The following is a 12,700-nucleotide window of genomic DNA, read 5'->3' as shown; positions in this document are numbered from 1 at the left end:
AGTCGGTAAAAGAGCTCATGTCATTGCATGCTTTTCAGGTTGTACAAAAAAAAAAAAAGCATAGCTCAAATCCACCAGGCGTATTCAGATGCAAACGGATAATTGCACAAACTCATGCCCTCCCTATAAATAGTCTAAGAAAACATAAGCTGTGTCCAATGAAAGACCTGCTGCAACAGGTTCGGTTGAGTTCAGCAGGTGCTGAAGGTCCTTGAAAAACACAATATACACAATTCTCTGCTGTAGATACAGAAATAGATACACCTACTGAGGTCTTTTGTTTTTGTTGCATGTACTGTGCACAAGTTTCTCCAGTTTTACCATTTTTGTACAGTTAGTAATAATATCATAATTAATAATAGTAGAAGTATACAGGTTTCTGACTTCTCTCTGTAACTATTAGCATCGAAATTATCTACGGCAGAAATGAAATTTCTGTCTGCAAATATGAGTGGACTGCTCATGTAAATACTTACTGATCCCTCCTGGAACCTTTCCTCCATCCCCAGAACATGCGCACACCTGAAAGAAGGAGCAATGCTACTAGTTTACAGCAGTAACAGACTGTGAAGAATGGCCAGACTAGGTGTGCTTGTAGACCTGTGCTAATAAACCAGTAAAATCTTCACAGGCTTCTGAGCTATTTGTAGTGACTTGGCATTTATTCCATTCAGCTCCTGTCAGTTAGGTAACTTACCCAACTTACAGGTGCCTTTTTACTAAGGAACTTCAGATTGTGTTCCAAAAGTACTTGAGATTAGTGTATCGTGGCTGACACAAAATCTTCTGTTTACTAAAGGTGTACGAAAGGGTTAAACCTCTGGTTTAGATGTAAGCTCCACTACAAGTCATTTTACTGAATTGCGATGAGATTTCCATAATGTTTCATACATGAAGGTAGGCTTAAGAAATGTTTCAGATTGCAGTCACATACCTATGCATACACCTACCTCATAGAGCACGTTGTATAAGCACTCTGGCAATGCGTTTTGGTTCATACGCTGCTTTTGATCTGTAGTCTGAAATGCTTACAAAACAGTCTACTTCTATTTTCTGTGGAAAAACTAAAAGTGTAAAAGGAGGAAGAGCCTGAGTGCTGACTGTTCAAAAGCAGTAGCTGCTTCAACCGTACTAAATATGGTAATACCTGATGGGGATGGAATGTGTTAATAGGGCTTTTGCTTTGAGGAAATTCCAATAGTAGAACTTGGGAACTTGTCCACGTTTTGATTCTGCAGCAGTTAGGTGGGCATGGCAGCATGTCCTGTATCTGTACATCTTGGGAAGCACTTGAGTCCAAGAACTGTAGATCTTAGTACGTGAACCTTTGCCACGTCAAGTAACTCTGCTACTGAAAATAAGACTCATCCTCCTATGGGTAATAACTGTGGTAGAGTAACAAATACTCAGACCCAGTGAATTCATTTTTGTACCTGGTCGTGTCTGCGCAGAGGGAATGCTGAGGGAAACCTGGAAGGGAAGTTATTTTGTTGAACCATTTTTGTCAGTACTTTCTTCTGGATTGGACTTGAAACATGGTAAGATGGTCAAGCTATAGATAAGAGTATAATGTTTATTTTGCTGGAAATTGTGTTGTGTTACCCAAAAAAGTATGTGCTGTGTTTTCTTCTCAAATGCTAAAATCTATAGTAACGAGTACAATGTTTGAACAGTTGAGGCTTTTTAAACTGTAAAATTGCTTTATTCCAGTTCATGCTGTCTTACTATTTTTATTAAGACAAACCGTAAATTTGTTTGCATCCTAGCGAATGTATCATTTATTTGGTACCTTTCTTATGTACTACTTAATGTATATTTATGTGTGTTACACAGAGTAGAATCACCTTAACGTATCTGAAGCAGTTGTAAAGGACATTGCAGGTATGTATGTGATGTTCTTCTGAAGCGCTGGTGAAACTCTCCTATCATGCAGGGTGTTCTTTCCAAGATTTCTCTTCCTTCGCTAACCCTCTTGAGTTGACTAACTATATCTGTGATGGTATAAGGTGGTAAGTATGGTCTGGTCACTAGGTTAAAAACACAATGTTTTCCTTTCATTTGATTGTGAGTTATGTGGAGATGAAGTATCTGGCTTTCACGAATTGCCAGCATGGATCTGTTTGGTCTTGATAGCCTCTAGAATTTTGGGGTTATTAGCAAGACTTTGCAGACGTGGTTAATTGCATGGCTTTTTTCTGCCCCCCTCCACTCTGCCGAAGAAAAGCCTGTAAAATTCTCATGGGATCTAACTCAGAAACTTCTGTCAGCTGTGTGCGTAGACTTCGGATTTGCAGTCAGCTCGTATTCTGTGTGTTCAGAAAAGAGAGACGAGGCTTCTGCTATCTGTATTTTTGCAACACAGCTTTGAAAGAACAACATTATCTGATGTATTTTACACATAGAAGTATTACTTGTTTTGACTCATCTAATAACTCAAATTCTTAGCACTGCTAAATAGGTATTTACTCTGTGCTGTACTCACACTGAGAAATCCGCCTGATCATACAGCATTTGAAATCTGTCCAACAGGTGACTCAGTAATCAATATGAAGTACTCTGTTAATCAATATGGAATGGTCAGTTTATGTGAAGAGAAATAAAACCATGAGTTTTTAGTTCGTACAGAACATAGGAAGAATAGGAAATAAGTACAAAAATTTCACATGGAGAACATAATGAATGAAGTGAGCAAAACCTCTGTCTTTACTTTTTTTTTTCTTATGTAGTCCATAGCTAATAAATGCTCAGATTCCTGGGAGGTTAAAAGAATAAATTAGGGTAAAAAGTGAAGAGACAACCATAGAGCTTAAGTTCTGCATGCAGTGATGATTCTCCCAGGTAAATGACGGTAAGGAAAGTAGAAATACATTCCGGAGTTGTTGGAATCACCCTGAATACCGGCCACTGCCAGGAACAGGAGACTGGGCTGGAGGGATCTTTTGTCTTCACCAAAATTGTTTTACTTCTGTTGTAGTAAAATAGGAGACAGAAGAATATTTCCCAGAATCCTATTAGCGTGTTTGAGTGATTTTTCCTGAAAGAGCAAGCCATAAAAACGTATTACTAATGCTCCACACTAAAAATGTTTTTGGCATTGTGTTCAAAGAACCTTTAACTGAGGGCATATACCCTGAAGCAGATGTTCCACTTCTGGAGAAGGAAATTGAGTAGAAGACATGTATCTTCAGTAGATGCCTTTAAAATTAAAAATGGGTTTCTTCTCCGTGTGTGCTGGCTGTGAAAGGAGAATACCTGTGGGCAGGCTTCCACAGCTAGAAGTTTGGGCGCGCTTCCTGAGTCATACATAGCCAACATAGCCAGAGGTGGGCTCTGATCCTGTGAGAATGGGGCTCTTCAACTTCACTCTTGGGCGTGACCAAGGAAGAAATGGAACACTAGTGCTCTGTTTTATCACTTAGTTAAAAGTTTAAGATGACTATTGTTGACCAGGTATTTCAAACTTCTGGGCAGAGGTACTAGAGGCTGGCTTAGGGTCGTATTGACTGATTGCATCATGTGTTCAATGCATCATTGTTCATCATACAGAGGCATCTCTCAGGGTGTCACTTAACTAAAGGGGGTTTAGGCTGCATAACTTGAGCTAGTGAGCAGTCAAGCAAGGCTGGAATATTTGTGTAACATGTGCCATAGTGTGAAGAGAACAGCAAATACTGTGAATGGAACAAATTGTTACTGTAGTACAGATGGAGAAGATTGCCTTTTTCATAAATCTGCTTCTGATGATCCTATGATAGCATAAGTTTAAGAATCCTTTGTTTCTTCTAGTCATTGCAACACTTGCATATTTTGACTGTAGAAAGATACAGTCAAAATCAACAAAATAGCCCTTTAGAAGACAAGTAAGAGATGAGACTACTGGCACAGAACTACCCTAGTGCAGGTGTTAATTTCATATACCTGTCAGATTCTCAACCTTTTTGAGACAATTCTTGTCCAGAGTCTTTCAGTAATAGTTAACAGCTCAACATCATAGGGGGGAAAAAAAAAAGCTTTCTAGCTGCACTCTTGCACTTGTGATACCGTAAGCTCCCAGACACCTACGGGCTAGACGTATCTTTGATCTGAAGCGGCTGCACATGGATGTTTTGCGTACTCTTCATTTTTTGCATTATCATTCATACTCTGTTAAGAGGAGAAAGGGCTAAGAGGGAAGGAGTAAAAATGCTTTTAAAATTCTAAAATGCTTGCCAAAAATCAGTGTGAAGGAGGGAGAAAAGTTGCCATGACAACCTCCAGGATTGTACCTCTGAAGATTTGCTTTACACATTTGACATGTTTGCAGTTTTCACTTTCTGCAGTGGTTGTGATGTAGTTTCATTCTTCTCCTTAGTTTCACTTATGCCTTCGTAGCTGTAACATTGTAGAACAATACACTTGCAGTGTAAGAGCCCTTCTGTTTCTGTAGCTGTAACAATTACAGGGTTTTAATAGTTATGGACTGAATTCTCCCTGATCTTTTCCTGAAGGAAAAACGCAAGGTAGTTTCTCTGACGTTAAAAGAGCTACTTTGTTTTTATAAAAGGTCCAGAAGGAATATGTCAGCGTCTTGTGATCTCAATGAAGAAACTGTTTAGAAGGTAATGTTTGGATTTGGCAAGTTCAGAGTTCAGAAGTTAGTCCTTTAAACATGAAGAATATGAATTGGGAGAGAAAGGTGAGGGACTTCTTAGACTGAAAATAATCAGGAAGGAAAGAAGATAACAAAGATGATCTGAGAAAGCAGGTCACGTGTGCAGAGCAAAGATAGTACTTAATGTTTGTTCACTGAAAACATGCTGGGGTGTAACTGAAGGCATTCAGTTAGGTCTGAGCAAAAAAATTTGATATTACTTATTTCAGAAGAAGATTACGTGTTTTGATCACATGAGTAATTTGTGTGTTGAATGTACTGCATTTCCTCCCTGTTGAAACTGCACGCATCTTTGAAAGTCAAACACCTCTGTTTGTACATTGTTGCCTTCCCTCCCCCATAGAAAAACCAACCCTTTAATGCTGAGTTCAATTTAAATAAAATTAAGCCCTCTGATCCAAAATCTCCTAAATACAATACATACTTTATGCTTCATGCATAACGAGAGGGCTAGACTTAAAAACAAATGTTTCCTGTTTGTTTTTAATCAGAAAATGTTATTAATTTGTTTATTTGCTAGGGTAAATTTAATTTCTCCTTAGCATCCCATTTTGGACAATTAAATATGAGAATAATTATTCATACATCTCTAGTAGTAACCTACCTTGTTTGTTTTTTTTTTTTGAATGCAAGTATAAAAGATTCCTCTAGATTTTTACATGCAGAAGCATGCCTGCAGGACAGGTGGCAGCAGTTTGCTTAAACAGAGCCTGTCCTCCAGTGTTTGCAACTCTTGAGTGCATTGCAGTTGTATGCTACTATTAGGGACCGTTAGGCTAATCGGGTTGCTGATTGTCGTTATGAAATCATTAGCAGTTAATTTGACCCCTGATATTTTTTTGATAGCTTCACGCATAGGAATCCTTTCAGAGTAACTCCTTGGTCTCAGTTATAATTTACCTATTTTGTGTTTTACGTGAAATCCATGTTAAACAGTGAACACTAGGACAGGATACCCAGGTCAGAAGTTGGCAATTTTCTCCAAACGAAAAGCAGAATCAGTATTTTTTTTATTTGGATTGTTTGGTTTATTCATAACTTCTATGTATGTGACTGGCTCAGTACTGAAATATGAGTCTGATTTAGAAAGAGCAGTTTGACAGTTGTCTCATCTGCAATACTATGAAGCTATTTACTGTTCCTAAATATGTAAAAAATGAACATGTAATATCTATCGCTGCAGTCTTAAGTATTCCGGTTGGCTGTTATTGATTGGATTCCTTACTGAGCTTTACATTGAGTTGTTCACACCATATGGTATTTACTTCAATAAATGGAGGTTCAATATGTGTAGTATGGTAATGAGTGTGTTGCCTGAACACGCAACTCTTCTATCGTCTTTCCCTGATTATCTGTGGAGTCCATAAATTCTTCTTCTAGTTTAAATAGCCAGAGTTTAATGATGAACATTCTGTTGGCTTAGACAAATTAAATGATTGAGCGGTATCATAGTTAATTCTAGAAGGCACAAAGTTCTGCTTTCCTTGATATGATAGAAGCAAATGTTGACTATTTCTTTGACACGCGTCTGATGAACTCTTAGCTCAAGGGATTTCTCTCTGCTTGCCCACTAATTCTCATTTACAATTTTTCTCTTAAGTATTTACATCTGTTAGGAAGTACAGTCCGAATGTCATGCGACTCTCCATTTCTGATCCGATTGAGGCTGTGCAGGTTATTCCGTAGTGCTGCCTGGCGCTTCTAGAAGCACAGTTGGTGTGACTTGAGGAAAGTTAGCCTTCTCTAAAGGTTGGCCTTACCCTCCGTCCTTGCGGATCACCAATTGATACATGTATAATGCACATATAATGCACATAGTCTTTGTTTTTGAGCTAGTGATCATTCTGATTAAATGGAGAAAAATCTGATAAGTGACATTTTTGACTCAATATATCATGTTTCAGCACTGAGGGATACAGATCAAACCATGCCTTTTAATGTGACAAAGTAGCTGTCCTGGAAAGGATATTTACGAAGTTGCTGAATGCACGTACACCTTGGGCAATCAGGATAAACATGGGTAGCTGGAGAAAGAGATATTCTACCCTTGTCAGAACAGGCTGTTCCCCCAAACTAATAGCATTATTCATTTATGTGGGCTAGTAGGCGTTCTTGATTTTTGGTTAGATGCTTAAACCCCGGTAAGCATTAAGCTTTTTTTAGCTTATGTTCTTTTAGACATAGTGCTGAGAAGTAGTTTGGATGCTCCTAAAAGGAAAACTTAAGTTCCTAAGAACATTTATATGAATTAGAAATGTATTGGGCCCCGATTTTTTTTTCTCACAGTAGTGATATTATGCTTTTTAAAGATAATTTTTCATACTACTCTACTTTGTTTTGAAGAGATGTGGTAATTGTTCCTCAGCATCTGGGAGGACTGTCAATTGAACAAATTATGTTTGTTAATTAAGCTCTTCAGAAAAGATAATAAATCTAATGTGAGAGACAACGGTATATTTATAAAATATTACAGGCATCTTTTACAATCTAAGTGTAATCTCGTACAGTATTTAATAGTACCTAAGTGGCTGTTATTCATGTTAATGGCCTATGCTTATCCTTTCGTAGTAATAGTAATGTAATCCAAAGGAAGACAATTAGAACGTTAACCAGAAGTGACCACAAAAATATAAATTAAATATTGTAATATCCATGAAAGTTATTAAGGCAGCTTTCATTTAATTAAAGAAATTGTCTACATAATTTAGGAAGCTGTACACATTGCTTTGGCATGCAATTCAGACGTTAATTTTATTGCAGAATTAGAGCCATAGTGGGAAGACTAATAATATTAAAATTTATAATGGCACAATGTCTCTGGAACGGATTCCCGTGGAAGCTTGGGATGATAACAGCCTGCCCTATCTTTCACTCCATGCATGAGAAATGCTTCTTCTCTACCAGAAACGTACAGCTTTTGCTCCCTCTTTTTCTTCCCAACTGTATATATGATAGTCTTCCTGGAGACAGATGAATAGAAAGAAGAGAAACCAAATATTGTTAGCCATATCTTTAATGGAGATTTGAGATAATTAAGCAAAAGATGCAATGTAAGAAGCTGTACAGAAGCAAATGAAATAATGAATAATGAAAGCTCTGCTAAGGATTTTAACAATAAGCAAATCTACTTAAGTAATCATTTTAGAGCTTCTGTACCATTCTAAGTACAAATACACTTGACCTAAAGGCATTCTTAATTAGCTAGAATGTTTCTCTAGAGAGTTACTGTGAATCAGTTTTCTATTACACTGGTAGGACAAGATGCCTGCATTTCTATCTTGAAATTGGAGGTGAATTCATCAGTGCTGAGTAACAGGTGTTAATACCGCTATGTGGCTTGACCTATGTCACAAGGTTAAGGAAGTAGAGTTAGCTATTTTCCTTGAATAATACTGTAGGAGAAGAAAACGTGACGAATAAATTTCATGAGGTATTTATTTCTCTCTTCGTGTAGATGTGTTTATGTATTCCCACTGGAGATGTTTACGTTGTCTCTCTTAACATGGGAGTTGAACAGTCAGGAAAGAAAACAGGATGTCATGCACATAATGAGCAATGTTTCAGCGTTTGTGGTTTCTGTCCCTGGAGTTTTTGGGAGCCCTTGGTGGATCAAGTCCTAAATAACCTGGTCTGATCTCATAACTTGCCCTTTGGGAGTAGGAGACTGGACTGTTGGTGTCCCCTGCATCTTGTGTTGTGCTATGATTTTGTGATTATGCTAACAAAAAATATTCAGAGACTGGCTGTAACTGTTTAAGTCACGTGTAGCTGAAATTAATAGAGTATATATGAACTAGTTGGTCATTTATTAAACCAAAACATTCTTATGAGCCACAGGACAGATAAAGCAGTTGTGGTCAAAATTCACACAGCTTATTTACAGACTCAGCAACGCAGTCTGTATAAGCTACTTTCAGCTACTTTCAAAACATATTTTTCCATGTTTGTGATGGTGTTTAACATTATTTTAGCCTAATCCATTGCTTGAAAGCAGCTGAGGGTAATTTGGATGCCGAAGGAAATTGTTCATGTCAAATACCTGACTTCTGTTGCCAGGAGTCTGACTGCCATTAGCTGTAGTGAGGAATAACTCAGTTTTCTGAAAGTAAGTGATAAGAAAAATCCCTTAGTTCCATTGAGTTTTTGGCTGTTTAAAATACTCAGTAACTTAGCCTATACCTTTGTGGTTTTAGGTATTTGTGTTAATGGAGCACATCTTAGAAGTGATCCTTTGCATTTGATTATTTACTGTTGAGCTGTGAATAATGAAATAAGGATAGAATTTTCTGCTGATGAACACCATCAGTCAGTTATATTTTAATTTATGTACTCTTGTTTACCTTCTGGTACATATTGAAGTTTTACAGTCTGATTCTTCAGAACTGGTTGATTATGTGATGTTTTTAGCATTTTAATACACAGACTGTAAACTAGATTGACCTTCTTGAGTTGAATTTCTCAGGCTAAGATGTACGGTTTTTGTAAGCTATGTCTCTTTCTCTATCCACCCCCACGATGGGGGATGTTCAGAGTTTCATTTTACTCCAACCCACTACTTGAAACACAGAACATTTGCTGTTATATAAGACACTTCAAATTGATGTGATTTTCTTTTACATTTCATCACATTAACTTCCACTGCTTTTGGATGATCTTTTGTTGAAAGTTACTAAAGAAAAAGGTAGTGGAGGGAGAGGTTCACCATGTGTTCTTGCAACAACATTTGAAACAGAGCTTTGCAGCATAACATTTTCAATAAGGATTTGGTTTAGCACGTAATTCACACAGATACTTTTTAAGGTATCTAATTGGCTTTATTGATGTTAAATTTTAAGGAGGAGTGATTGTGGGAGAAAAAAGAGACATGAAGGTATAGAATTGTGTCAGTGTCTTGTAAAGGCTTCCTTTGAGAAGAAATAAATTGTGTCTGTCAATATAAGGATGGCTAAATATGATGTATGGATATTTATCCTTATAAGTTCAAAAAGGCTGCAACAAAGCAAAGATTCAAGAACCAGTTCAACTGTAAGATAAACGCAGACTTTGCACTAAAATTAGAGAATTTTAGTTCAGTAGACACAGAGGTAATTTTAAAATTTGTTTCTCTCCTTAACACATACTAAATTGTGTCAAACTCTTGTACCCTGTTGGATGGAAATCTTTTGTCAATGCAAGTACAGATGTACATGCTAGATGGTGATCCTGGAAATGACCCTTTTGCAGCTGCCAGTACAGAATTGCATGGTGGACTAAATGAAATCTGCTTCTCATTCTCCAGGATGTTCTTGAACTACAAAATAGAACTTTAAGAAATAAAGAAGAGACAGAATTCTGACTTTTGCCACATTTAGGGTCTAAAAACAATGGCTTTTAGCCATCTTTGTAAAGATCCTCTTTTTCAGTTTTCCCCTGTGTACTCCCACCAGTCATGATAGCGCAGCTGAGGTAGCAGCAGCACTATAACTGCATACTCTGTGGTTGTGCTTTCTGTGTAGGCAGCAGAAGAGAAAAATTGCAGAGCACAAAGAAGAACGATGCTTCATCTAGGATCAACCTTACATATTTAAAATTGTACTTAAAATTGTACGTATCTTTGAATGATTTTTTTTAAAAGAAATGTAAATGGCGATCTAGGAAAATAGCCTTTTCTCCTTGTTTTTTTTTTTTCTTGAGATTGATATGCTCATCTTTTATTACTATTGTTTTGGAGAAGATATTGCTTGAAAAACATGGATTAATTATGGCAGTAATGCTTCCGTATTCCTTTCCTTTTCTATTCATCTACCTGTCCACACCTTTTTTTATTTTTCATGTCATTGTTGGTCAAGTAGGTTTAGTCAGAGATGTTCCCACTCGAATCAGATGTCTAACTGTCTCTGAGTACTACAGCATAAAAACTTCTAAGTACATGTGTATTAATTAGCATAGCTAAGGAAAATGAAGCATATGCATACACAGGATTCAAGGGAAGGATGAATGACTAAATTTTGTTTGTGTCAAAATCATTTAAATGTTGTGAGAAACCTTATTAAATATTTCAGTTAGTTATTTATGTGGTGATTATTATCTTGCTTTCTTTTCCACGGCATAACAATTTTTAGGACTGGTTTCACTGCCAAGTTAAGAACTGCTACTCTGACTTGAAAGCATCAGGATATGATTTGAGGCAGGTGGAAAGCTATCCTGCAGCTTTTGTATTTCATGCAATTTGTGCACTTGGATGCCCCATTGGTATTACAACATACCTATCTTTTAGGTGATTGCACCAACGCTCATTTCTAGGCTTTGAATGTCTTTTTACAAGTGTGAAGGGATGAAAGGTGGAAGACTTGAAAACAGGTGAGTCTACAAGTTTCAGTCTCTGAGATGGCCTTTGACGTAGTTGTCTGCATCGTGAGAGCACATGAACGTTCCTCTGTGTACTGTTCCTCACACAATCCCTCTTGACCTCCTTAGCATCACTCTAGTGTACACTGGTTTACGACAGGCCTGCTTATTTTTCTGAAGGCGCTGATACCTTAAGGAAGATGAAAACTAGTAGCCTTCTTATTTTGTTTTTCCCTCCTGTAACTGAAGACTTCCATCTTTTGCCTCTTGTGCCTCGCACTTAGGGTCTGTGATAGCAGTTGCACTGCACTTTTCTGGCGACGTATCTGAAAGCAAGAACTGTAAACCTTTCAAATCAACTGACTTTATTCTAGTGGTCTGAAAAGAAAAGCAAAACTTGTTTTAAATGTTTTGAATGGGAAAAATAGGTAGTCTTGTTTTGTGCCAACATACCACTGAATACTGTTGAAGAGTTCTTGTGAATTCAAGTACTGATAGTAATCAAGTCTTCACAGCTGGGACTTATTCCTTTTCTCTGTAAAACAGATTCTCTGGTACAGGTCATTACCTGCTGAAGTAATGAGTTGCTTGCTTCCCTGTTCTTGGGTGATTCTTCATCTCTCAGACTCAAACTGCAGTTTACTTGCTGTAACAGAGCAAGCAGTTTTATCTCTTATCTTTCCCAGCTGTGTTAGATTCTTGTCCTAACCTCTGGTGCCATGACTCTGTTGTGCTGTACTGACGTGCTGGCTACCCTTCCCAGGGCATACGTTATTATCTACCTTTTGGGATTGCTTCTGGGGAGAAAGAGGATGCCATTTGCTAAGGGTAAATTGGTTAGAACCTCTACCTCACTGGAAAACACTGAAAAAATTTTAACCATCTGCCATGTAGATCTGGGACCAGATATGAAAGCGGATGTAAAGTAGTGGGTTTATTTATTTATTTCCCTCTGTTGTTTTTCCACAAAAAGCCCTTATGTTGCCTTGGGCTGATTTCTATCAGGCATATCTATGTAGAATTCCATGTTCACCTATGCTAATATTCCGCTGTCTACTGGAGCATTATATTTACACTGTATGTAGATTGTACATCTGTACAAAATTCATGTATGTGTATTAACTAAATGCAATAAATGGAACATTATGTGCAGCAAAATAGCAATTGGAAAAATAACCATGTCTTTTCATCAGTAACTTTCAATAGTGTTATGTGAATTACTCTTCCAAGACCGATCTGTGTACAGTAACATACCATTTCTTTGGCTTTGTTAGGAAGCAACAGTATAATTACAGCTTTGAAGTTGCTACTGATACTTGAAATCTGGAAATTTAACTGGAGATTCTTGATTATTTTGTTCTTTATTTAGAAGCTTACAGTGACAAAAGGTACCAATTTCATTCTAACTACTTTTTCCAGTTATTTAAACATAATGAAGCAAAGAACAGTGCCTAGAAAAGATAAATGCCATGTTTCTCAACCTGAATCATAAGACTATCAACACGTCTCTTGTTCTTTACAGACCTACAACTGCTGAGTGACTAACATTCATTTAACTCCGTTCTGACATGCGTATTGCTTTATTTCATCTTTGCTTCTGTTCTTCACCTTTATCTGCTTTCTGTTGTTTTTGTGTGACAGCTTTTCCTCATATGCTTGCACACTGGTGTTATATTGCTGGTTTATCCAATTTATTGCATATCTGACTTTTTTTTTTGTCTG

The 12,700-nt window shown here is 37.3% G+C and overlaps 1 protein-coding gene across 7 annotated transcripts in view; it reads left to right on the top strand.

The window, feature by feature from the left end:
- KCNA4 (potassium voltage-gated channel subfamily A member 4) overlaps positions 1 to 12,700 on the top strand; it is a 307,754-nt gene that overhangs the window by 126,820 nt on the left and 168,234 nt on the right. The window lies entirely within an intron of this gene.

The sequence above is a fragment of the Numida meleagris genome, chromosome 6 (assembly GCF_002078875.1).
Source record: "Numida meleagris isolate 19003 breed g44 Domestic line chromosome 6, NumMel1.0, whole genome shotgun sequence".
Taxonomy (NCBI): Eukaryota; Metazoa; Chordata; class Aves; order Galliformes; family Numididae; genus Numida; species Numida meleagris.
Note: the sequence above shows the minus strand (reverse complement) of the source record. Positions and strands in the feature narration are given on the sequence as shown.